This window comes from Protopterus annectens, chromosome 1.part1, assembly GCF_019279795.1.
Source record: "Protopterus annectens isolate FY-2018-M chromosome 1.part1, PAN1.0, whole genome shotgun sequence".
NCBI lineage: Eukaryota > Metazoa > Chordata > Ceratodontiformes > Protopteridae > Protopterus > Protopterus annectens.
The window spans coordinates 1,198,231,840-1,198,257,732 of NC_056726.1; positions in this window are offsets into that span (position 1 = coordinate 1,198,231,840).

Sequence of the window (25,893 nt, forward strand, 5' to 3'; positions counted from 1 at the left end):
CTGAAAATTGGAATCCCCTGCTAATTGCAGCATTGACAACAGTCCCGCTATGCAGAAACCCAGTGATGTAAGCACTGGGAGCACACATCGATAGCAATCTGAACATCGACAACCAAGTGTCCACACTGTTTTTGAAAGCCTATGTTGTGCACATCGTAAGTCATTCCATCATATTCAGATCTAAGAATTATATTACAGCACTGCATTTAAACCTCATCAGAACACTAATAGAATATAATGCTCTCTTATGCAAGTAACTCAACAGACTCATGCAGCAGCTGGAGAGATCACAGGTGTTTCTCACCAAGAAATCACAGGTCCTAAAAACCATGTCATGTCGTATGTGGATAGACTGAACACCATGTCACTGTAATCTGGATCGTATAGGATGAGGTGACTTTTACCTGGACTCCAGACTGGTGTCTGACCCTGCCCTGGGGGAATAGTGCACATTCACAAATTAGATATAACTGATGACATCAGTGTCTGGTGAGGAGAATATGGTACTAACAGTGTTCCACATGCTGATATAAAAGGCTTTCCATAATGTCAAGCAAGTGCACACACACACACACACACACACACACACACACACACACACACACACACACACACACACACTATACAGACTACAGATCTCTGCATTTAAAGCAAGTTCCATAGCTCATATCTGACTTGAAGTGTCTCAGACAACACTTTATAGCTGATGTCATCAGCAGTGTCTGGTGAGGAGAATATGGTAATAACAGTGTCCCACATGCTGGTGTAAAAGGCTCTTTGTAATATGAAGCAAGAGCACAATTACACGCACCCCCAGTTGACTGCAGTGAGAATAAAACCCTACCTAAGTGCAAAGACTACAGAACTCAGTACTTTACAAAAGTGCCACAGCCCAAGTCTGATTTTTAAAAGACTGCAGGTCAGCTTATAGTGGATGACATCATTAGGTTGATATGCTATGCTATGGGCAGTTGTAAGTTGTGTGAAGGTTAGGAGATTGGGTAACTCTAACCAGATGACTTGATGTATGGCAGCACAGTGATGGGATCTATATGGGGAGTTTGTAGCAAATGTGGCAATCTTATTGTGGCAGGCTTCTAGTTTTGCTAGGGCTGTTTTCTTCAGTTTGGTGAAGATAGGAGAAGAGTAAAGTAGGGTAGAGAGTATGTGGGTCCTGGTGAGAGCTTGATTAGTGGAGCTGGTCAGGTATGGTTTGATTCTATATAGACAACCAAGTTTTATGTGAACCTTTTTTATGACTAGGGATAGATATTTATCACATTTCATGTAATTAACAATTGAGATACTGAGTAACTTTGTTTCTGATACTGGTTCTATCTTGGTATTATTGGATGAATAGATTAAAAAGGAGGAAATGGAGTCTGGGTTTTTGTTATTCAAAAAGAGCAGTAGTTTAGTTTTATTGGGATTTAGAATTAACTGAGAGTCAGAGAGCCAAGATTCTACAGCAGAGAAGAAATGTTGGGTTATTTCTTGGAGACTGAGGGTGCCACTCACAAATGAATGTGGAGTCATCTGCATACTGTATGATAGTGGTGAGGTAGGTTGCAGTATGGAGTTTATTGGTGAAGATACTGAAAAGGAGTGGACCTTGGCTTGAGCCTTGTGGAATGTCCAATGTGTCAGGTAACAGAGATGAGAAATCATGTGGCCATTTAACAGCTTGTTGTCAGGCAGAAATGTAGTTATGGAACTAAGCAAGGGAAGACTGGCTTAATTTTAGGTTGGGAGTTCATTGAGAGTTTTTGATGGGCGATAGTATCAAATGCTTTGGATATGTCTAGGAAGATGGAGGAAACTAGCTGACCATTATTTTTGAATTGGTTAATTGTGTTTGTGAAACTTAAGAGGGCAGTAGTTGTAGTGTGATTAGATCTGAAACTATGCTGGGATTTGGTTAGAAGGTTATTGGATAGTATGTCGTTCATAATGGGGAAGTGGATGCATTTTCTAAAATTTTGGATAAAAGAGATAAAATTGTTATTGGCCTGCAGTTAGAGAGCTCTGTAGAGGTGCTGCCTTTATGGAGTGGTATGATATAGGCTATTTTCCATGTTTTGTGAATATGTCATTCTGTGATGGAATGACTGATCAAAATAGAGACTGGATAAGAGATAGCAAAAGCAGCTATCTTCAAGTATTCAGTAGGTACATTATCTGTAGTCTATAGTGAGAACAGAATACTTACCTATCTAAATATACAGACTACAGAATGCACTTCTTTATGCAAGCACCACAGCACACATCTGACTTTTACAAAACTGAAGGTCAACTTCTAGTGGATGACATCAGCAGGAAATGTTGGAGAGAAGATGTTGGGACGCCTACACAGGTTCATAGCTGGGAGATATATCTTTCTCTTCAGCATGTTCTTTTTATGTTACAGGCTAGGTTGAGATCCCTGGAGCAGGTATTCTTGTCCCATTTGATTTGCAGATGTCCAGTATTTCCAGTAGGGCAGTGTCTGGGACTGTTCTGTAGGCCAGGCATAGATCATCTCTCAGCAGCCTTCATGATACTTAATACAGTGACAGGTTTTTCAGTCTTTCCATGTTTGTCATATTTTGGGGCTCTGGATTCTCCCAGTCACAAATCTCTGTGTTTTCTCCAGCTACTGCAGGTGTCTGATGAGGTACAGACAGAAGGGAACATAGTACTCAATTAGTGGTCTGATAAGGATAGAGTAGAGCAGAGCTATGACCTCCCTGGTCTTGGATGTGATGGCCTTATTTATGAGGTGTGCAATATAGAATATATGTCACACCACTCTGGACACATACTGATTGAAGTGTACATTGCTATCAACTTGTGTTCCCAAGTCTCACAACAATGTGTTTGAGCTTACATGGGTTCATAGGTTCATAGGTAAGTACTAGGCTATCTGCCCGAGGGCATCTGTAAGCCTAGCCAGAATGTGTTGGATTTCGCTGCCCCCTTAGATTATTTCCCTGTGCCTCTATCCAGCAGAGCCATTAGTTCCCTGTGCCTCTGTCCAGCAGAGCCACTGCAGTAATCCCCGGGGTAAATTTTCTGTTTCCCGTCCACTCATCAAGGTTTCTCTTGAAGAGTGTTAGTGAGGGGCTCTGCCTAATGTGGATTGGAATCCTGTTCCAAAGCATGGGGAGTCTCTGGGACAGAAATCTATCCCTCCAACAAGTCCTATTTATAATTATGGTGAGGTTTAGATCCCTAGAACTTGTGGGTCTCAGAGATTTAAGTTTTTTTAGGTGGAGCATGTCCATCAGTTCTGGGTTGGATATGGTCTTATATGTTAGGCAGAGATCACCTCTGAGTAGGCGGTATGCAATCGAGTACAGCTGGAGTTTCTTCAGTCGGGCTGCATAGGGCATCTGTTTGAGGCCAGTAATCCTCTTGGTGAGTACTTCTGTGGTCTTTCCAGCTGTTGAAGATGTCTTGTAAGGTACATCCCAAATGGGGCATTGTACTCTATGATGGGTCTGATGAGTGATGAGTAGATAGGCACAATAACCTCTTTTGTTCTAGATGCGAATCCTTTTGTGATTAGTTGGGCCACATAGAAGGATTTTCTCACCACCTTGGCAATATGATTATCAAAGGAGAACTTACTGTCTACTTGGGTCCCCAGATCCCTTATTTCATTTTCTGTATTCAGGGGGCTATCATGTATGTGGTAGTTCACGGGTACTTTGTTTTTTTCAAAGGGGATGACTATGCACTTTTTGGCATTTAGCTTGAGGCCATGATTTGACACCAGGTATCAGTCTCAGTAAGACCCTTCTGGAGGATGTCTGTATCAGCCAGAGAGTCACTTATTGCCCCAGTTTGAAGTTGTCTGTAAACTTGGTCAGCCATAGTCCTTCTGTGCTTGCCTGTACCTCTGAGAAGTATATACCAAACAGGAGGGGTCCCAGGACTGAGCCATGGGGGACGCCACTTGCAACCGGTTTAGAGTTGGACCTAGAGCCTGCAACTCTCACCATGTGGGTTCTGTCCATGAGCCAATTGGCAACCCATCTCATGATGTAGGGGATTATGTTCAAGCTGGTGAGCTTGTCTATAATACCAGAATGGGGAATGGTGTCAAAAGGCTTTGCGAGGTCTAGGTAGGCTGTGTGGTTGTCCTTTCCCTCATCTCAAGCCTTGGTAACTGTCTCATAGAAGTCCACAAGGTTTAGGAGGCATGATCTGCCCTTAACAAAGCCAAACTGGGTAGGGTCCAATGTTTGGAGGTTCCCAATGTCTCTTTTAATGAGTTCCATGATGATGCACTCCATAGCTTTGCAGACCAGGCTAGTCAGTCTTATAGGGTGATAGTTCCCAGGGTCCGTTTTAGCTCCACCTTTGTGGAGCATGAAAACTGTTGCTGTGCACCACTCAATGGGTACATAGCCTGTAGAGAGGCTGAGTTTGAACAGTGTGTTTAGGTGAGGGGTTAGTTCATTTTGGAGTTCATGTAAGACACAGCCTGGAATACCATCCGGTCCCACTGAAGCTGTGTTTTTGGCTTGGGATATGGCTGTTTTAACCTGTGTGTCAGTGATTTCCAGGGCTCTACAGTCTTCTGGGATGGTTATGGACCCTTTAGGGGGTGAGGGGGGGGGGTGAGGTTTGCACTAAACCTGTCTGCCAAAATGTTGGCAATATCAGTCGTTTCAGTGTATTTTCTGTCATTCTGCACTAACTCAGAGCATATCTGAGAGTTTCCACTTAGGTTCTTGACATAGCTAAAGAATGCTTTGTGGTTATCTTTGGAGTCCTTGACAATTGTTCTTTTGAAGCTAGCCTTGGATGATTGTATGAGGGATCATAGTTTCTTGCTGATACTGATTAGGAATGTCTTTCCTTCTTGGGATTTTGCTCTTTTCTGTACTAGTTTACTCCTTCTATTGTATAGCTTGTTTATGGCAGGAGTCCACCAGACTGGTTTCCTTTTCTTGGAGGAGTGAGTCTTGGTTTTGCTTGGGATAGTATGATCCATGCATTCTGGCAGGTGCTCATAGAGTGCCTTTGTAAGGGATTCAGCAGCTTGGACAGCATTGTCCTTTAGCATGGGGGCTGTGAACCTTTCCACCTCGATCTTAAGTAACATGAAGCTTGCTTTTGAAAAGTTTTTCACGGTGGTTTCCTTGATTGGGGGTGGGGGTAGAATGTGGATATCCAAAGTGATTAGCCTATGGTCTGATCTAACCAGCGAGGGGTTGACCTCCGATGTAGAACACTAGTTGCCCATGTTGGTGATGACCAGGTCCAGTATGTTGTCACCTCTGGTAGGGATGTTGACCAGTTGATCCAGGGCATTCGAATTTATAAATTCTAGAAGCGTTGGGTAAGGGAGTTAGTACTTGAGTAGTTCTCCCAGTTAATGTTTGGGTAATTGAAATCACCCAATTTTAGGGCATTTGGTAGGACCTTCATATTTGCCAGTGTCTCCAGAAATGCAGAATGGGGGTCCTGTGTCATGGTGGGTGATCTGTAGCAAGCTACAATTTGAATTGCAGTTTTGCCCATTTTTAGTTGCACATGGATGATCTCCGAGGCATTGTGCTGTGCCACTAACCTGGAGGTGTGGGTATCCTTGATGAATATGGATACACCCCTGCCTTTTGTGTTTCGGTCCGGGTTCTGTGGCCGAAAAGTATGGTATGAGTTATAGCCTGGTAGTGCTGGGGTGCTCTCTGGAGCCTTAAACCAGGTTTCTGTTACTGCACAGATATCAATGTTCTCCATACTGAGGAGTGCCTCTAGTGCATGCATTTTGAGGTTTAGACTTCTGGCATTGAGTAGCATTACCCTTAGTTTTTGGTTACTTGTGCTATTTATGGTGGTGGGTTTGTCTTTTGAGCCTTGCTTAAAAAAGGCACTATGGGAGTGGCAAAAGCCTTGGCCAGTATTCAAAAGCCTAAGGATGACAATTGCAAGCCATCTCTTGTGAAGCAATGAGGCTTGTTGAGCATGTCATCCCAGGCGGAGAGATACTGGATCCCCTTTGAATGACACCAGAAACTTAGCCAATTGTTGAAATTGATCATTTTTTCTTTATACTGTGGCAACATTCTTGGTGAGGGCAGGATGTTACTCAGGGTCAGGGTCATGCCAGCTTGGGCTATGTGATTAGAGAGCTCTTCCGTGTCTCTTTTCATGTAGTCCAGGGAGGTACATCTCAGGTCATTCACACCAATGTGGACAATGACAGTCGTATTTGTACTTGTTCTGGAGCGACTTGAGTGCTTGTGTCATGTGTCAGATCCTGGTGCCCGACAGGCAGCTAACTGTAACCTTCTCCTTGTCCAGCCTAGTTAGTGAGACATCAGTGTGCCTGACTATAGAGTCGCCTATTACTAGTGTGTTGGGTATGTTATTTTGCCTTAAGGGCTGTGATTGCATGGCACACTGATTATGTGAAGTATGCGTTTCATGGTTTGTGACGGGGTGTGGAGGTTGCTTGGGTGTCTGCTTTGGAGGTTTCTGTTGCTTTTGCAGATTTTTATTTAGAGCCTCTGAGTATGTTTTTGTGTATTTATGTGTGTTATTTGCTGGTGTTGGTTTAGTAGGTCTATGTGAGACTGGTGGTGTGTTGCAAGTATTTTCCTTCTCTTCTTGGCTGTCAGTTCCAGTCTTGGGTTGTGACAGTTTTGCCTCCAATTTGTCTGTATAATTGCATCTCTCACATATATTAGTGTTTGGTGGTAGGAGGAGAGGGTTGTCTGTGTACATGAGGCAGTTGTAACATTCCCTCAAAATGCCCAGATTCACCAGTTGGACTGAAGAATACACCTGAAACTGCCCTTTGGACATACCTGAATAGGTAAAGTGAGCTGTTTTACTAATTGGCTGGTAGGGACAAATAGAGAGCCTTGTCCTTCTGGACAGTATAGGGGGGGTCTAGTGCTAGGGTTGATTAGTGCTTGCTATGAGTTTTGAGCAAGTGCTGGGCTGTGAAATGAATGGTTTGAGTTCTTAAGTTGAAAGTTTGTCTAGTTCCAAGGGAAAAATTGAAGAGTAGACTTTGTGGAGCCGGGAATAGTTTAACCCTAGCTAACCGGCGCTGCCTGGCACACAAAACCGCGCAAATGCAGTTTTTATAGTAGGGAAATGAAAGAAATAGAAATTAGCCTAAAATGGGCAATAAACTACTAACTTCTGGACTGAAACCACTCCTCCAGGGACAGACAGGCTGCTCAAAGCTCTCCTCTCTCACAGATTAACAGAGCAATTTCCTTCTATCCAAGTAAGGTATGGGCAACTCAGAAACCTGTAACACAGCCCTGAATTCAGCAATAACCTGAAAACTGGACTATACTAGTTCAGAAAGGTGAGAAACAAGTATATTTTTGGGTTTTTTTTTGTTTTTTTTTCAGAAAATAAAGTACATACAATATAAAAAAAACTTTAAATGCACAGAAATGGCTATCACACTTTAGTATGTAGCCTACAACAGTTAAACAGATTATTTAAACACAAAAATGACTTAGTTCAAGTGCAGGCAGCAAATAAGTACAATATGTAGCAGAAACACCTATGTTTATCATAATTAGCTGGGATACTTCATTGCCAAAATGGACAAAGAGGCATTTTTGCTTTAAGGTCCAGTCCATGAGTTTGGCACCAATCATTTGTCTGTGTCAACCCATTCTGTAATATGTTAATATAGTTGGGGAACTCTATATGGCAGCATCCAGTTGACAGTCACCTGCAAACTTGGTAAACCACAGGTCATTTACCTTTGGCTGGACTTTATAGAATATCTTCCAAACAGCTGAGTTCCCAGCACAGATCCTTGTGGTATTCAACAGGTTAGTGGTCTAGTGGTGGAGGTGCAGTCCCCACCTTTGACAGTGTGAGTTATGTCAGTGAGCCAGTTGGATATCCATCTAGTAATGTATGGGTTAATCCCCAGATGGGAGTGTTTCTCTATGATACTTGAATGGAGGATAGTGTCAAAGGCCTTGGATAACTTAACATAGCTGTGTGACCTGTTATCCCTCATCCAGGTCTTTGGGTCACTATCAAAGAAGTCCACTAGGTTAAATAAGCAAGATCTACCCTTGACAAAACCAAAATGGGTCATGTCAAGTGTGTTGATGGTCATCTATGTCGATGTGGATAAGGTCCATGCTGATTCCTCCCCTAGCCTTCCAGATAAGGCTTTTTAAGTTTATGGGTCAATATTTCTAGTTCTGCATGTTAACAGACTGATGTGCATTGCATATCACACAACATTTGGTATTAATTTCTGTAGTGTAGGTGATATATATGTGAAAAAATACTGAGATCCCAGGGTTTCAAAGCTTGTGGGGAGACAACACATGGCTGAATGGTAAATACTGTATGTGACATATTGTTAAATAGGGTCTTCAGTTTGTTATGTTTCCACATGTAATTTCATGTCATACAGAGGAAATGGGCAGTAAACAGCAGTGATACATAATAATATTTATTTTTCCATAGAGCAGAGAGCAGGAGGTTTGTGCAGTGGTTGGCAAGTGTTTCTGCATGCGAGATAGACATTTTCAATACTTTCCATGTTTGCGTGTAGCTAAGCAGTGTGCAAATGCAAACTGCATTGCTAAAGTCTGAAAGTAAGTACTGATGCTATGAAACACAACTGCTGCTTAGCTGACTCTGTGGCAGCAGGTATAAATGCATTGACACATTTCTTTTTGAGCCCAGATGATACTGGGTTCAAATCCAAGTGTATCTAATACTTTTAAATAAACAGTGATAATTCAGTGACATGAATTCTTTATAGTACGTGTTGCTGTGTGTTGGCATAGAGCAGCAGGGTTAAGTAAGGTTGCAAGGAGATAACCACAACAATGTACCACTGCTCACCATCATTTGGCATTGATGAGTGATGTGAAACTCTGCTCAAACATAGAGGCCAAAAAGTGAAGGGATCCATTGCTTTTTCTGCTACTTGTGTGTGTTGTGTGTGATTCTATTTTTTTACCAGATTATCGGTGTTAAATTGGGGTAGATAGGAAAGTGTTAAAATGGGGAGCAAGCAGGGAGAAGGACAAAGGGAAAACAATACAGGAATGTGCAGGAGTGAGGTAGGAAAGAACAATAGCTATCAATTTCATCAACAGTAAAAATTATCATATGTGCAGAATATTAGCTGAATTTGGACTGTCACCTCCAGAGAGAGGGGGTGACAACAACATAATCATGTTGTATTTCCAATTGGACTGAATTAAGTGTGTCAAGAAGAGACATGTGTGAAATGGAGAGCTATATATGGACCAATTATTTCTTTTGTAGGACAGGTGCCCATTTTTTTTAATTCAGCAAGAGAGGACTACTGGATAAGGGATGTAGGTATGTCTGAATCAGGTAAGTTGGGCAGATGTGGAACCAAATGCAAACAAATGAGACAAACAAAACAAGAAGGGATGGGATGGTGATGGCTACAAAAAGTTGTGGTACACCTTGATTGGGATGAAAGAGGGGACCAAGCAGGCCCATGGACATCAAGTTTGGAGACAGTGAGAATCGAGTCCTCACCCACTGGACTGTCATCATTGTCTCCTTACTCCACTGGTGGCTGGAGTGTTTGACATCTTCTCCTCCTATGGACCATGAGGGGAATCAGCTCTCCATCCAGCACAGTTGTACACCAGTGGTGTGGTGCATGACCATCCCTGGCATCTCCATGTGGTTGATTAAATTACCACCTCTGCCACTGCTCCAGGAAGGTACCACTGCACCAGCTTCCAGGACAGAACTACTTGAGGAGACAAGTAGTGCAGGGCAGCAGAGGCAGTGCTGCCAGGTTGGCTACCAGATGTGCTGGGCATTGGTGCTGGAGCCAGTGGAGCGGGGGCAGGCTGATCCAATGGGGTTGGCCTACCTCACTGTGCTGTTAGAATTTAGTGATGTGATACACATGGATGACATGGAGACATTTTGACAACACATAAAAAATTAAACAAGGGAGATAAGGGTTGGAGTGAGAGAAAAAAAATAGAATTAGCGCCATCATATGTGACATGCAATGCATTAACACAATTATGCAACTCTTTTATCTGAAGTATTACATTTAAGTAAACATCCTAACAGATACACACTATACTACAGACTCCTGAAAGTAATCCTTGAAATGTGCATAAATTGAACATATGCATGTTACAGTTATACAGATTACAGTTTAACTGGAACATATGCATGTTCCAGTTATACAGATTACAGTTTACAACAGGGCATTTGTGCCACCAGTACAGGGTATTTAATTTAATGTAAATATTATTGAAGAAATAAGTGTGGTATAGTTGGGAATTATGCTATCTGAACCTGCAACCACTGACTACCATCTAACATTAGACTTTTCCAACTGGTTTGTCCTACAGACTAATGCATATATACTTGCTTTTACAGTTGGGATATGCATACTCAATTTGATACAACTACATAAAAGATAAAAAAAGCTATATTTAACTTTTAAAGCTACAATAACACTGCTCTTCTGCTGCATTATTTATTTTATTTATTTCAACCAACGCAAAACCACAAGTAGACCTTGAAATACCACCAGAAAGAATAGACCAGGATCCACAAAATGATATGATTTAGCGCTTTCGTTTTTAATAAAAACTTCTTCAGAATAACAAGTGTAAAGAAGCTGACCCTTTTTATACACTCACATATACCCTTTCCCCAATTACTTGTAAGCAATTAGTTAATAAAAATAATGACATCACAAAAACAATTACAAAAACAATAGAATCTAAAAGGCACATAGTTACATAAATACAAAATTCCATTGATATGTATATACTGAAATACAAAACTAAAAATAGCCACAAATTCCAACATGTATGTATGTTGTGTTTTCAGTTATATATAACCTTCTGCTTTTAATCTAAGTATAGAACTAATGGAAATATTACTGTTTAGACCTGGTTCTTGTGTTGCATTGGTTCTCAGCTGCCACCTGAGTTCCTTAGCCTCCAGGTAATCATTGAGGGGTCCACCTCTATCACCTAATACAACTTGTTCTAAAATAGAAAACTTAAAGTGGTGTCCTTCATTATTTTTAATATGTAGAGCCAAGATATTCTTGATGTCTTGTTTTTTGATGTAATAATAGTGTTGATACACTCTGCTTCTAAGTGCATTAATCGTCTTCCCTATATAAAAACAAGGACATTGGGTACAAATTGCTAAGTAGACGACCACCTTACTGCTACAAGAGAATTTCTTTTTATGTACAAATTTCCCATAATTTGGTATAAGAATCTCAGTCCCTTCATGTATGTATGGAGGCTAAGGAACTCAGATGGCAGCTGAGAAACAATGCAACACAAGAACCAGGTCTAAACAGTAATATTTCCATTAGTTCTATACTTAGATTAAAAGCAGAAGGTTATATATAACTGAAACACAACATACACACATGTTGGAATTTGTGGCTATTTTTAGTTTTGTATTTCAGTATATACATATCTATGGAATTTTGTATTTATGTAACTATGTGCCTTTTAGATTCTATTGTTTTTGTAATTGTTTTTGTGATGTCATTATTTTTATTAACTAATTGCTTACAAGTAATTGGGGAAAGGGTATATGTGAGTGTATAAATAGGGTCAGCTTCTTTACACTTGTTATTCTGAAAAAGTTTTTATTAAAAACAAAAGCGCTAAATCATATCATTTTGTGGATCCTGGTCTATTCTTTCTGGTGGTATTTTATTTATTTATTTATTTATTTATTAAATAATAATAATAAATACATAAATAAATAAATAATTTAACTTTTAAAGCTACAATGACATATCTCTTCTGCTGCATAAATATCACTTGCTTCCCTTAGTCTTCCCAATCGAGCAACATGAGCCTGTCGATTGAACTCATGTTTTTTGGTAGCTGGGGAAAGAAAAGAAAAGAACAGAACAACATTATGCATACCAGTTTTGCCAATATTTAGCTTTCTAATTCTTACAAGTACTCTCTTATTGTCATTCTTACACAGCTGTGGTTTGTCCGCAGTCTCAAACTCATGCAACCAACGGTTGACAGTGTCCCTTTATTTCCTGCATAGGTCATTGAAATGATGCCAATATTGCTCTCCAGTGATACCGGAGACTGGATAGAGCCTGGGACAAAGTATTTCATGCCTCAGACTTGTACTGGGAGCCAGAACAATCCACATGCAGAAGCCTTTGGCTGTGATGCTCTGCCAGGAGTCCAATAAATATCTTGGACTACTGGACGCCCCACATCTGTGCCCTAAACTCAGAACATTCCTCTCCAACACCAGCCATGTCTACCAGCTGAACTAGAGCAATGGAAACTGATGCTTTCCCCCAATTCCAGTTATTGCATTTACTGGCAGTATGTAAACCTGAGCAACGGTGCTAACTGAGTTTGCGTGATGTTAAGTGGAGAGCAGCAGTGCCAAGTAGGGAGGAATTAAATAAGTGGAATTGGAAGGTTAATCGACAATTGGCATTAGTTTGAGAGATGTCTACTGTTGTAGCCTTTAAATATAGATTAGAAATTAAAAGGTAAATATAAGGTGAGTTAGGTTTGCAGTCATGCACCGGGGACATACATGTAATGAACTAACACATTTATTTTTACCTTTGCACACTGAGAAAATTGATTTTTACACTATGGGATTCAAACCTAGGCATAATGGACAAAATATTTTCTTCCACAGCATTGATTTTTCATCTTTGCCATAGAAGAAATGTTGCTCAGTCATAGTTAGGAGTCATACATAAATACAGGTGACTATTTGAGCTGTTATACATGCATGTGTATGACCTGGCAAGGTTATTGGATATAGATCCAGTTGTGTATGTGTCTTCAGTAACTGTGAAGGCCATACAAGTCCAGATAGCAGAATTATACTTACAAAAATTTACTAGACAGTATACCCTCAGTCATACATCTGAAAACACAATAAAAGTGTCTCATCCCTCGTAAATATAATTCATATCCGTTACATTATCTAAAGTGTTATAAGTGACAGTGAATATATTGGGAAGTGGAAAAACAGTAAACATATATGGAATATCCTTTATTAGAAACCAGGACCATGTGTATGGCAGTCCTACCCTTACACCTGTTGCCACAACAATGTTGAAATAACACTTGTCTATTTTTCAGTTCATTGCTATAATGTGTACTGTCACAACAGTAAAAAAAGGTTGAACACCCTGTAATAAGGCCCAGGACCATCTGCACTGCGGCCTTACTTTTACTGCCACAGGACTAGTTACATGACATTCCCTAATTTACTAATCATTTTTAAGGTCTCTGAGTTAACTGCCACACAATGCCACTTGGAGTGTTCGCGTGGTGCCCAAAATAATTAATTTAATGTATCTGGTTTCAGTTACTGGCTGTCTGAGGCCTGTCTGCTGGTGTTCGATGGCTGCTGGGTAACCTTGCTAACCCCTACATAATGCCACTAAGCGCAGTTGGGTTATGAAATACAGAAATTGCAGCAATGTATTGTTTTTGACCTTTGCCCTTTTACAGATACCGTGTTTGCAGGTGTTCTGCAGATGTTCTGTCTCATTCCTGGGTGGGCAACTAGTCCAGTTTGCTCACTGAAAAGGGAAGTGTGGATAATGTGGCTTCACTGCTTGTTGTCTCTGGCCATAGACAAAATGTGGGCAAGGTGACATGCAGGAGGGTTGTTAGGGGTGCTCTGAGAAGGCCTGCTGTTTATCCTCCACCTGTTCCAGGTGTCTCTTCCTGTGCCACTCAATGTATGTTTAAGGCCATCTTGGGGGCACAGGCATGTTCCCATTGGTGCTCCAGGGAAATGCTTAGGGTTGTAGATGAGGCACAGGCTGACTTGCATGACTGCCTTCACCATGTTTCTGATTCAATGGATCTAATGAATGACACATTAGAATGAGCAGTGTCTGTGATGGAGCATCTGCTGAGAGGGGGACAGCATCCTTGTGGATGTAGGTCAGCCACATCATTTGCTGTTAGCCAATGTGGCTGTGCCCGATCATGCTTCCATAGTGGCAGTATTTCCATTGCTCCATCTGTGGCTGAGCTGTTCACACCCCAACATGGCCATGGGGTCATGGTCCTGGGCATACTCGTGAGGGGAGCTTGTGCAGCAGACATCAGTCATATTCAGGTAGCAGCAGTGCATCTGACTATGGGCACGAACATGCCAGTGCAACTCCTGGCAGTGTCAGTTCTCATGGTCGGGGACGACAACGATGAAATACCACCTCTACCATGCATACCTCACACTTGTCTGACATACAAAGATGTGGAGTTAGCACAGAGCTTGGCTGTGCTCATGAAGACATTCTCACACCAATTTCACTTGGAGGACCCCTATAGGCGCACACACACACACACACACACACACACACACACACACACACACACACACACACACACACACACACACACACACACACACACACCATTTACATGGTTCAGCCGTACAGCTTAAAACTCATTTTGTCTCACTGGTCAGTTGTTGCTTTATCCAGATGTCTGCCTGCTTCTTACTCACACACACACACACACACACACACACACACACACACACACACACACGCACGCACGCACACACACACACACACACACACACACACACACACACACACACACACACACACACACACACACACACACACACACACACACACACACACACACACACACACACACACACACACACTCTGACTTTTAGTGTCAATTTATGCCTTCTGCCCCCCCCCAACCCTGTGCAAGTGATGATATCTATACCATATCCCTGTTTTGTATCTTTTGGATTCAGCAATACCAAAGCTTTGTGTTTGATGCTCAGGGTGCATAGCTGACTTATTGCTTAATATATCTATAATTGTGATGTTGAACTGGTAATTGTACCTTTGACTTTTATATAGGTCTTAGATAGTTAGACAGTTGATAGCATCAACATTTTACAACTATATTGTGAATGATCTTGTGAGGGTTGTGAAGTCTGAAACTGCAATGTTTATCACTACTTTCTAACTTCTCTCTTTAATGATTTTCCAGCACAAACATATGGTGCTAAACTGAGAGCATGCAGTGACTATCACCACTTTTGAGAGGTATGACTGTCAATATTTGATGCCTGATGCCTACTACTTAATAATGGACACATATAATTCAAATAAGTCCCTGCTGTCGTATGTTAAGGTAATTTCTGTACAAATCTCCCACCTTTTACTTGCTTACACTGCCAAGTAACAACATGCAAGGATATGCCAGCCATTCATATTATTACACAATACACTCCAAGTTTAACACTTACCTTGTAAGTCCAGTAGTTGCAACAGTTTTAGTTCAGGGCTGACTCTGTGTGATGCAATTAGTACACAGCAAATACATGGGGAGGTAAAGGTTGTGAGAGTTACCTGGCATCAATGTTACTATATGTATGTGTATAGGAGGAAGGTTTTATGCCCTTTAGTGGTGAGTGAGTGTGCTATGCATTGTATCTTAGCCTATGCAATGGCATATTGAGCATGCCTTTGTCTGCCTACACCCACAACAGCTGCTGGTTTCCCCTCTGACTCCTCACCTGCATGTGATTGTGGTGACCTTGGCATTGGTGGTGAGATGTGTGCTTCTACCCCTTGTTGATCCTGCAGACAATTTCAAGCCTAGCCGCAAAAAAAAAAAAAAAGACATTCAAAATTTCCATCTAGCCTCAAGACAGGCAAGACAAGATAGACAGGGAGAGCATTTAACACTGCCCATCAAACAGAATATCTAAGTTTACCTTGGAGGTGGCAAGGGTGCAACTCTGCTTGACATGTAGTTGATGTTTGTTCCAGAGGTGAGAGATACTTTAGGGTACAAATTTATCATGGTAACATGCCTGTTAGTTCTATGAAGGAATAGGAGATCAAATAGGTTTGTATCTCATGCCACAAAAGGCTAGACATAGATCTCCATGGAGAAGTCTGTAAGAGACTGAGTACAGAGAAAGGGCTAACAGTTTCTCCTGATAACTCAGATTTTTGAGGCTACTAATCTATTTATGGGTTCATAGGTTCATAGAAGGTTACTAGGCTAACGGTCCTAGAGCTCTTCCAAGCCTAGCCATATTTATCCTGAGTTGCCCCAATTGTCAGTGGTTAGGTAAATTAGGTTTGCAGAGGGAAGGGTCTATGGTGGTTAATAATGGCTTTAGTTATAAATCTCAGAGGGTTCTCACATTTCCTGATATGTTTATATAAATACATGCCAAAATGTGCATTATATTCAATAACAGGTCAGCCATAATAATGAGGGAATTGACATCAGTGTGGTTCACAATCTGGGCTGCATGAATAAAATGGGCCAACAATAAAGATGTCTATAACTGCAGAACAATAGAACTCTGTCTTCTGAAAAGTGTGGTAAGAGATAATTCAGATGGAAAGCAACATTCAATGGCAGTGGAAAAACTCTCAGTGGTAGTTTATGTGATAGAGACAATGTGAGGCAGCCGACATTAAAAAAACAGTAAGACAACTTCAAAGAAAGAAGTATGACAGAGAAACTAATGACTCATGGAAAACAAGAGGAAACTGCAAAGTCAAAAAGAAAATTCTAAGGTTATCTGCTAAATTAAGAAAGACATGGAGAATTAACAGGCTAGAAGAGTAAAATCTGAGAATAATATTTTTTGAGATATGTAAAATGCTTGCATAATTAGGATATGATTTAATTAATGCAGAAGTGGCAGACATTGATTTTCTTAATAAATTTACCTCAGTATTTACAAAATAATAGGAAGTTAATAAGACACATGAAGTCAAAGGGAAAGTGGAGAAAGTATCAGAAGAGAAGGGCATAGAGTTAAGCTAGGCAGGAGGATGGAACAGAGTTATGAAATGAAAGAATTCACATTGTAACATATAAAGGCATGAAAAGAAACACAGATAGTAGGAAGGAAGGCCATAAAGTAATGCCTTTACAAAGTTGTAAGTGGCCAAGTCATACCTGTTGACTGTGTGAGACATCAAACAATATGAAACAGAGTGAAGTCAATATATTCATTGTTGACACTGAGGATGGAGCAGTGGTCAGTGGTAAGGAAGCCTTCATTCATGACTCAAAATAACAAACTGGACAGGCAAATTGGGTTGCAGTGCTTTAAAAAAAGAATGGAAGGTACTTCTTTTCATCATAGTGAGGGTTTTGGTCTGGTACTGGCATATGTGTTGTGAGGGATATTACAGTAGAAAGTGTAAGAAATAAAAGCAGTTGTAAGAAAGGATGCTGGACTTCTTAAACAGAGGAGGGAATACTAAAATCACATATGTTACTTTGTAATTGTGAAATGCAGTGAGAAACTTTATTTTGCACCATTGTACTAATTTTTAAACATATAGTAAATGCAAACATCAAGCTGGCTAAATGTAAGCATTTGAGAGCCATCACGATTCTATGGGTAACAGGGATGGTGTGCATAGACAGAAATGTGGTGATGTGGAGGTATGATATGGAAGGCCCACATTGCCAGTGATGATTTGAGTTGACTAAATTATACTGACACAGTGGAAATGGGGTGGGGGTGACAGATTTGACTCATCAACGATTGTGGTGAAATAGTACAGAGATTTAGGATATTCAAAAGGAAATATCACTTCAGAGAGATGGAACTGATGTCCTACAATGTATGGCTAGATGGAAAGGTGGATTGCAAGCCTATGGAAAGGGTACAGGGTGCCTGGAACAGCTGGAATAGGGAGGGAATGGTTAGCCATAACATTTAACTAGAGCAACTGGTCTGACCTGATTGAATAATGGTTTAAATCTTCATCACCATTGTCTTTATCTATGCACATACAGCTGTGTTTTTTTTGTCAACCAGAGACTGGCTCTATGTGCAAACACTATTGGTTATCCGAAACTTTAACAAACATTTGTTTGCCTGCTTGTTTTCATTTTTATTCATTGCTCAGGGGTTTAGAAGTTCATAAGGGTTTACCGAGCTTTATTTGCAGAAGAACATATTTTATGTGTTAGAAATTACTAGTAACTAATATTTTTTCTTGTATGGTTTTTCATAAAATGAGTGACAGAGGTTACATGAGGTACTGATTCAGGGTGTTGTGACAGTTTTATTAGCAAATGGGACTAATATTGAAACTCTGGAGGAGCCCTGTATGGCAGCTAACACTGTACTTTATTTGGCCCAATTCTCTCATCACAGACAGCCTTTTGATGTGGGATAAAAGTCAACATTCTTTCCTCACCCTCCCAATATGTGTTCTTGGCTAGTTTCATTACCACATGCACACATTTTGCTGTGCCATTCTCTTCAGCACTACCTGGCCACTCTGCCTAGGTCTGCACTTTCACCATACTGCCCTCCATCTGGGTAAGTTGCACCCCTCTTGATGTGTACTGTCCCTTGTGTCCCAGGGCATACTTGTATGCACATTCCTCACACTGTTTTCTTTTCCCCAACTTTAGCACTCAATACCCTGCTTTTTATTCACTACCTTCTTTTGCATTTATATATGTAGCTTTATATTTGCAAAATGCTGGATCAGCTGAATCAGATGCTGAAAAAAAAACTACTAGAAAAAATATTAACCTCAGATATGCTCATGATATCACTGAAATGGCAAAAAATTTGGAAGAGTTGAAGATCCTGTTGATAAAAGCGAAAGTAATAAGCATAAAAGCTGGGTTGTAGGTCAATACAAATAACAGAGTTATGTTATCCTACCTATGCCCAAGCGACCAGAATGTCAGGTAGTTCAGGTAGTTTTATCTACAGTGGAAGGTAAGTAGAAGGGTGCTTATGATGGCAGGGTAGGTATTACATGATTTTCTGGAACACTGAATAAACTGGTCGCACTAACTTCATTGGTTTCATTTTTGTGTGTTGCAGGAGTATAGGTAAAATATTTGTTTAGATCAAATGCAGTTAAATCATTGCATTACGCACCCTCCACCCACTATGGCAGTGTCTCAAATTCAAACAGTTTATGGGTCAGATAAGCTCACTGAGCAGGGAGCCAGAGAGAGTGTGACTCCCCCCAAAAAACTAACTTAGGCATTCTGAAAACAAAACATATTCGCACATGCAGCAACACACACACACACACACACACACACACACACACACACATACAGACCATCTCCATTGCACTACAACTTCTTTTGCTCTTGCAGTACTTCAGCATCGTATTCTCCCTTTAGCTCATGAACGTGCTCCAGCTTCTGTTTATAAAACTGAACATGTCTTATCTTTTAGTTCTTATTGTATTTCAGTAATATGAGTAACTACCATGTTTTCTTGAATCCCATTCCACAAGAAAAAATAGCCAGCCCTGAGTACATTGAAAGGCCAATCTCTGCTAACCTTCTTTTAGGTCTGGTTCTTCTTCAAAGTCTCCTGAAGGTAACACTTTATTTTCCTCACATCTTCAACCAAGAATGGAGGTGCCTTCCTATGTCTCATCTCTGTGGGTCAGCTGCCCTTATAACTGCTGCTTCCAGGAGCTGAGATCTGTAGTAAAAATGCTTAAAATCTCAGTGCTTCTGCTACTGCCCCCCCCCCCCCCCCACACTGGCTCTCCATTAAGCCAAAAAGAGGGGAGCTGATGCAGGCAACCTGAGAAAGAAAATTGTCTAACATAGGTGGATCATATTTAAGTAAAGCAATTTAGGACAAAATGAAAGTGATAATAGGCCTCATCTGGTTAGCAGCTCGGGAGATTAAGTATACTGCATTACGAGAAGTTAGTATCTGTTTACATGGTGAGATCTATTGACACCAGCTGTTTGTGTGCTGAATCATATTGTGACTATTACATCCTTCATTTTTCATATCAGCAAAATACATTGCTTATATGTGCTGGTATGTGTTCAGTGACAATCATGCTACTGCTAGAGTCCACATTATGCATTTCTACATTCATGGTATTAAACTTGATTTAATAGAATTCATTCATTTGTTAACTGGGTAAGTGAACTTGTCCTTTAGGGACCATTTGCTGCCATGACCTGGACCACAAGAGCAATGTTTAATGTAGGCTAAATATGTGTAACCAGACAGAAACTGAGAACATGGGGGAAACATGCAGAGATTTTACGAACTTGCAGAACTCCACACGCACAATGGCTGGAGGTCAGTATCTGTCCATAGTTAATCTGCTGCCCTTGATAACCACTTACAGGTATTTGTTTAGTAGATGGCATTTACATTGCATCATTCCCATCTCTCCTCTATTTGAACACATGCTTACTAATATGGAGAGCCACATACATATAACACATCGAATACACCCATTGTAGCATTTGTAAAATGTTATGTACTTCACAGATAAAGATTCTAGTTGTCTACTGATGTACAATGTTCTTCATCTGTAAATATGTTGTAAGTAATTACTATGTTAAATTGTTAATCGCTATGTAATCCAATGTAACTACTGTCTGTTTATTTTAACTGTGGAGCTTTTCTCCCCGGGGCTCCGCTGAAAATGGACCTACGTACAGTCGGGCACTCCCGGTCAACAAATTTAAATAAAATAAATAAAAAATGCTGTTAACTCTCTGTGCCTATTACGTGTGTGTTTAATTTACGAAAGTATGTAGTAGTTAGTCGTCTTGCGGTTATATCACGTTGAATTTTATTGAAGTGCAGGTATGTATCTGTTTCAGTAAACTATTACAGATTGTCATTGCATTTTCATGACACAGTGCATATGTTTACACACAACCTCTCTCCCACACGCACACAAAAATACGCACGCATGCACGCACACACGCACACACACTAGATGATATGTAAGTAAGTTAATCGCACTATGGCCTTTTGTTTGCAGTCATTACAGAATTATCAGGCGTGGAATGCACACTACGTCTCAACATTGTGGTATTAATCGTTGTGCTTGTTGAGTTCTGAATGAAAGTGCTTCACTGTGGACTTAGTTGCTGTTGCTTTTAACAACGGCAGCCATCATTAGCAGGACATTATCTGTGCACTTCCTGATCATTTTGATATACTAAGCTTTTCTGATGTCTGCCTTCAGCATCATCTTGAAGATTCCTTGTTGTTCTCCACTACTAATATCAGGATAGAAATATTATTCTTTAGGGAAAACATTTCACATGTGGCAAGTTCACCACTTACGGGCAATCTGTATATCGACGTGCTATAGTCATTTAGCTATGGTTTGCAGGGACAAGAACTGTAGGCTTGCTTTGTTTCTCATTAGTTTTGTGACATTTTCATTATGTAATTAATTTTACTTTATTAACATAGTCCTTGTCGATGCATGCATGACATGATCCCTATTTTATGTAGTCCACTGTGCACTGGATTTGTTAACATCTTTCTTATTTAGCTGCCTCATAACATGCATTTAGCTGGCTGCCTGCTACTTCCTTATGTATTCCAGGCCATTCCATGCTTTCTGTCACTGTCTCTTTGGCATTCTCCCTGCATAACGCCACACAAACATCTGGATCTAGCTCCAATGTTTAATTAATGAGTATTAGTGTGGTGTGGGCTATTCTGTAGTTATGTTACTTTGTTTCCTTAATGGATGGTTAGGCTTTCTTATTTAATCTATTACATATTTTGCTTTGCTAACCATTGTCTAATGTTGACTTGATTCCTTTATTTTGCATCTCTAACTACTGTCTGATGCTGATTTAATTCCCTATGTACAATTTGCAGGTATATGTAATCTGGCTACATGTTGATATGCCTACCTTAGCCAGGGAGATGTGTTTAAAATAGTTCTTTTCTGATCAGCTAAATTTACACAGATAAGAAATTGTGTAAAATACATCAGTACTTGGAAAAAAGTCCATTTCACTCCTAGCACTACAGTTTCTTTATCAAAATACACTCTGCATAGTCGTAGGACTTCACCTTGTTGACTTTGCATACAAATGGGCTGCCTGAGAACAGTTGACTAATTCTGTTGGTACCGTGAATCATGCAGATGTCATTTGTGTCTAAATCCTCCTACTGCAAAGGGCTCTGTGACATAATGAAATTATGATTTAGTTCCACAGCACATGCTCGACATAAAACGCCTATTTGTCCGCTGAAGCTAGTAAGGAATTTTAACCTAATGATGCACTGCTGATGCGATTCAAATGAAAGGCAAATCCTTTAGCAACATCTGCCTAGTTTCTGAGTAATACATATTTGATGGTGCAATGAACTGCAAGCATGTGTCAGATAAATTTTCACTCCGTGCTGCTTAACTACCACTAATCAGTACAAGTCAAATATTCTGTAATACTGTAAGCATAAATGATGAAAGTACCAACCAAAAATTGTTAATTTTGTTGATTTTACAAGAGATGAATATGTGAGTGTGTGTCTGTGCATGTATGGTGTGTATGTGTGTATATGCATATGTATGTATGTATATATATATATATATATATATATATATATGTGTGTGTGTGTGTGTGTGTGTGCGTGTGTGTGTGTTATGTATATAATTCCTGCATATTCTCAACAATTGTAAAATTACATAATTATACGTTCCTTCATTGAAGGTTGTGCGTTAGGCAAGCCAGTACGTAAAAATCTACTGCCAATCATTAGCGGACCGGAGTTCCGCTGTGGCGACCCCTAACCGGGAAAAGCCGAAAGACACAAACAAACAAACATATACTTTAGATATTGCAACATATCTCCATAATTGTCAAACTTTCCTGCTTTCCTGGGCTTAGACTGAAATTGATTATTTGTGATCAGTATTCTTCCCCTCTTAAATTTCAATTGATCAATCAAACAATAAATAAATAAATGTGTTAGGCAGAACAGATATTTTTCTGAGATATTATTTTTAGTAAAGTCCATAAGAAGAAATGAAGCTACTCAAATGTCAGAAAGGTAGCTGGAAGGATTAGGAATATTTGATTTAATGATTTATCTATAAAAAAGATGCAGAACTTGCTAAATTTCAAATGTGGTGTAAGTAGCAGGAGATGAATGAATTCTAACTGCTTGCATTTCTGAGCTAACTATGGAATCTGGAAGGGAATATTTAGAAATGTAATTTAAGTAGGATAGCTTCAGGCCAGCATTACTAGTAATATGATGGAGATATATATAACAAATATTGTCCCGAGTCCAATAAAAAAATTATAGAGTATTTATTAGAATCTCTAGTACCTCAGCAACACTGCCTTCTGTGGAGTATAAAAATCACACCACAATACAAAACCTTAAATAGCTTGGCTAATTAATCTCATTAAATAAGTAAATCAAATTAAATTAATACTTTCTGGATATGTGTTAAATGATTAAGAACTAGCAGTGCTCAATCGTGGCTTAAAGTTTATTCCAACAGTTATACCTAGATTGTATATGAAAAAAATAATATTTTTTGCCTTACTACGAAGTTACATCTTATACATTTGTTTATGCAAAACAATGATTCAAACTCCTTAGATCATTTAAATACAAGTGTGCAGGAAGAAATGAATGAACGTTTTTATTCCTGTGTCTCTGACTTAGTTGATGACGGGGTTATTAATGCTTATTGCAGATTGGTCACTTTAGTGCCATGTGTAAAACACAGTTTATTCCACCTTTTGTTCACTTTGGTATTCAGTAATTCTCCTCTATGTTTAATTTTGCACTTGGATCTACCTATAGGGAATTTATAATGAATAAAGATAAGACTGAATATATTTTAACAAAATTGGAATGTGAAGCCCTACAGAATTTGAGTAAGAAGGAAGAATTAATTTTCAAACCCGCAGATAAGGGTAATAAAATAGTGATTTTACACTTTAAACAATACTTAAACATTTGTTATGACCATTTGGAAGATAGTAAAACATATAAAAAAGTGAAATAGGGGAATATCAAGAAGCCATAATAAAATATCAGGAATTATTAAATAAGGGGCTAAGATTAGACTATTTCTCACAAGAAAATGTTATTAAAAAGTTTACTGTGGAAGGATGTGAAATCACCAGATTTTACTGTCTTCCTAAAATTCATAAAAATATGAGGGATCCCCCTGGACATCCTGTAGGTTCATAGGTTCATAGGTTGGTACTAGGCTATTGGCCCTAGGGCCTATACAAACCTAGCCATAACAATTCCCTGGCTATTTCTTCCCACACTATTTACTTCCCTGGACCCCTGTCTAGCAGGGTGACTGACGTGATCCCCGTGGTGAATTTCCTTTCTCCCATCCAGTCATCAAGGTTCCTTTTGAAGAGGGCCAAAGAGGCACTCTGCTTGACATGTATGGGAAGTCTATTCCAGAGTCTGGGGAGTCTCTGGGTCAGGAACATATCCCTCCAGCATGTTTTGTTTATTGTGATGACAAGGTTTAGATCCCTGGAGCATGTGGCTTTGAGGGATTGGTATTTCTTTAAGTGTAGCATGTCCAACAGCTCTGGGTTTGACATGGCCTTGCATGTTAAGCAGAGATTACCCCAGAATAGACGATATGCGACAGAGTATAGCTGAAGTTTTTAAGGCGGTCATCATAGGGCATCTGCTTTAGGCCTGTGATTCTTTTAGTGAGGTATTTCTGTGGCCTTTCCAGTCATTGCAGATGTCTTGAGAGGTACATACCAAATGGGGTGTTTTATTCTATAATGGGTCTAATGAGGGATGAGTACAGTGGGACAATGACCTTCTTTTTTCTGGATGAAAAGCCCTTAGTGATGAGGTGTGCCACATAGAAGGATGTCCTGACTATTGTGGTGATGTGGTTATTGAAAGTGAGACCACTGTTCACCTGTGTCCCTAAGTCTCTTATCACATTTTCGGTGTTTAGTGTACTGCCACCTATGTGGTAATTCATGGGTACATGTTTTTTCCCAAAGGGTATAACTATACATTTCTTGGCATTGAGCTTGATCCCATGGTTCTGGCACCAAGCATCTGTTTCTGTAAGGCCCTTTTGTAGAGTATCCACATCATTTGGGGATTCAATAATGGCTCCCAGTTTGCAGTCATCTGCGAACTTTGTTAGCCAAAGTCCCTTAGTGTTTACCTGTACTTCAGAGAAGTAGATGCCAAACAAGAGAGGTCCCAAGACTGAACCCTGAGGTACTCCACTTGTCACTTTTACAGTGTGGGTTCTGTCAGTAAGCCAGTAGTAGTACCTGCATGCAATTATTTTCTTAATAAAATTGGAACTTTTTGCATAATTTTCTTTTGCCTTTAGTTAGGAAACAGCCATCTTATATAAGAAGTAGTTTTGATTTTTTTTAATAAAATACTTAATTTGGAATGGCTGGACAATATGTATTGGTTAACAATTGATGTTAACATCTCTATACTAGTATTCAACATCAATTTGGAACGGAGGCATTAGAAGTTGCTATGGGCAATAGCCCATTGGCATATTACATAATTGAATTAATTGATTTCAGCTTGAGGAATAAGTATTTTGAGTTTAATGGGGAATTATTCCATCATTTGCAAGGAAAGGCAATGGGGGCTCCTTTTGCCCCTATGTACGCCAATATTATGATGGGACTGTTTGAAGTTAATTATTTATATAATCATGATTTTGTTAAGAATTATGTTATGAAATATTACAGATACATAGATGATTTGATTTTTTGTTGGGGGGGGGGGTCAAGAGAAGGTTCAACACTTTTGAAATGATATTTAGCAGATTAGTTTGGCCTACAGTTTGATGTTCTTCAGTATGGTAGGAAAGTAACATTTTTAGATGTACATTTAGAAGGAGGAGTTGCTGGTAAGATAATAACCAAGATATGTAGGAAGTTTGAAGATGGTACTCAATTTTTAGATGCCCATAATTGCCATCTTCCTCACCTACTGAAGGCTTTACGTTATGGTGAGCTGTTAAAGGTAAAAATATTATGTAGTAATAGTACTGAAGAAGAGAGGGAGTTGTATAAAACCGCTAGGATGTTTATAGAGAGAGGTTATAGTAAGGATTGACTGATTCATACAAAAAGTTAA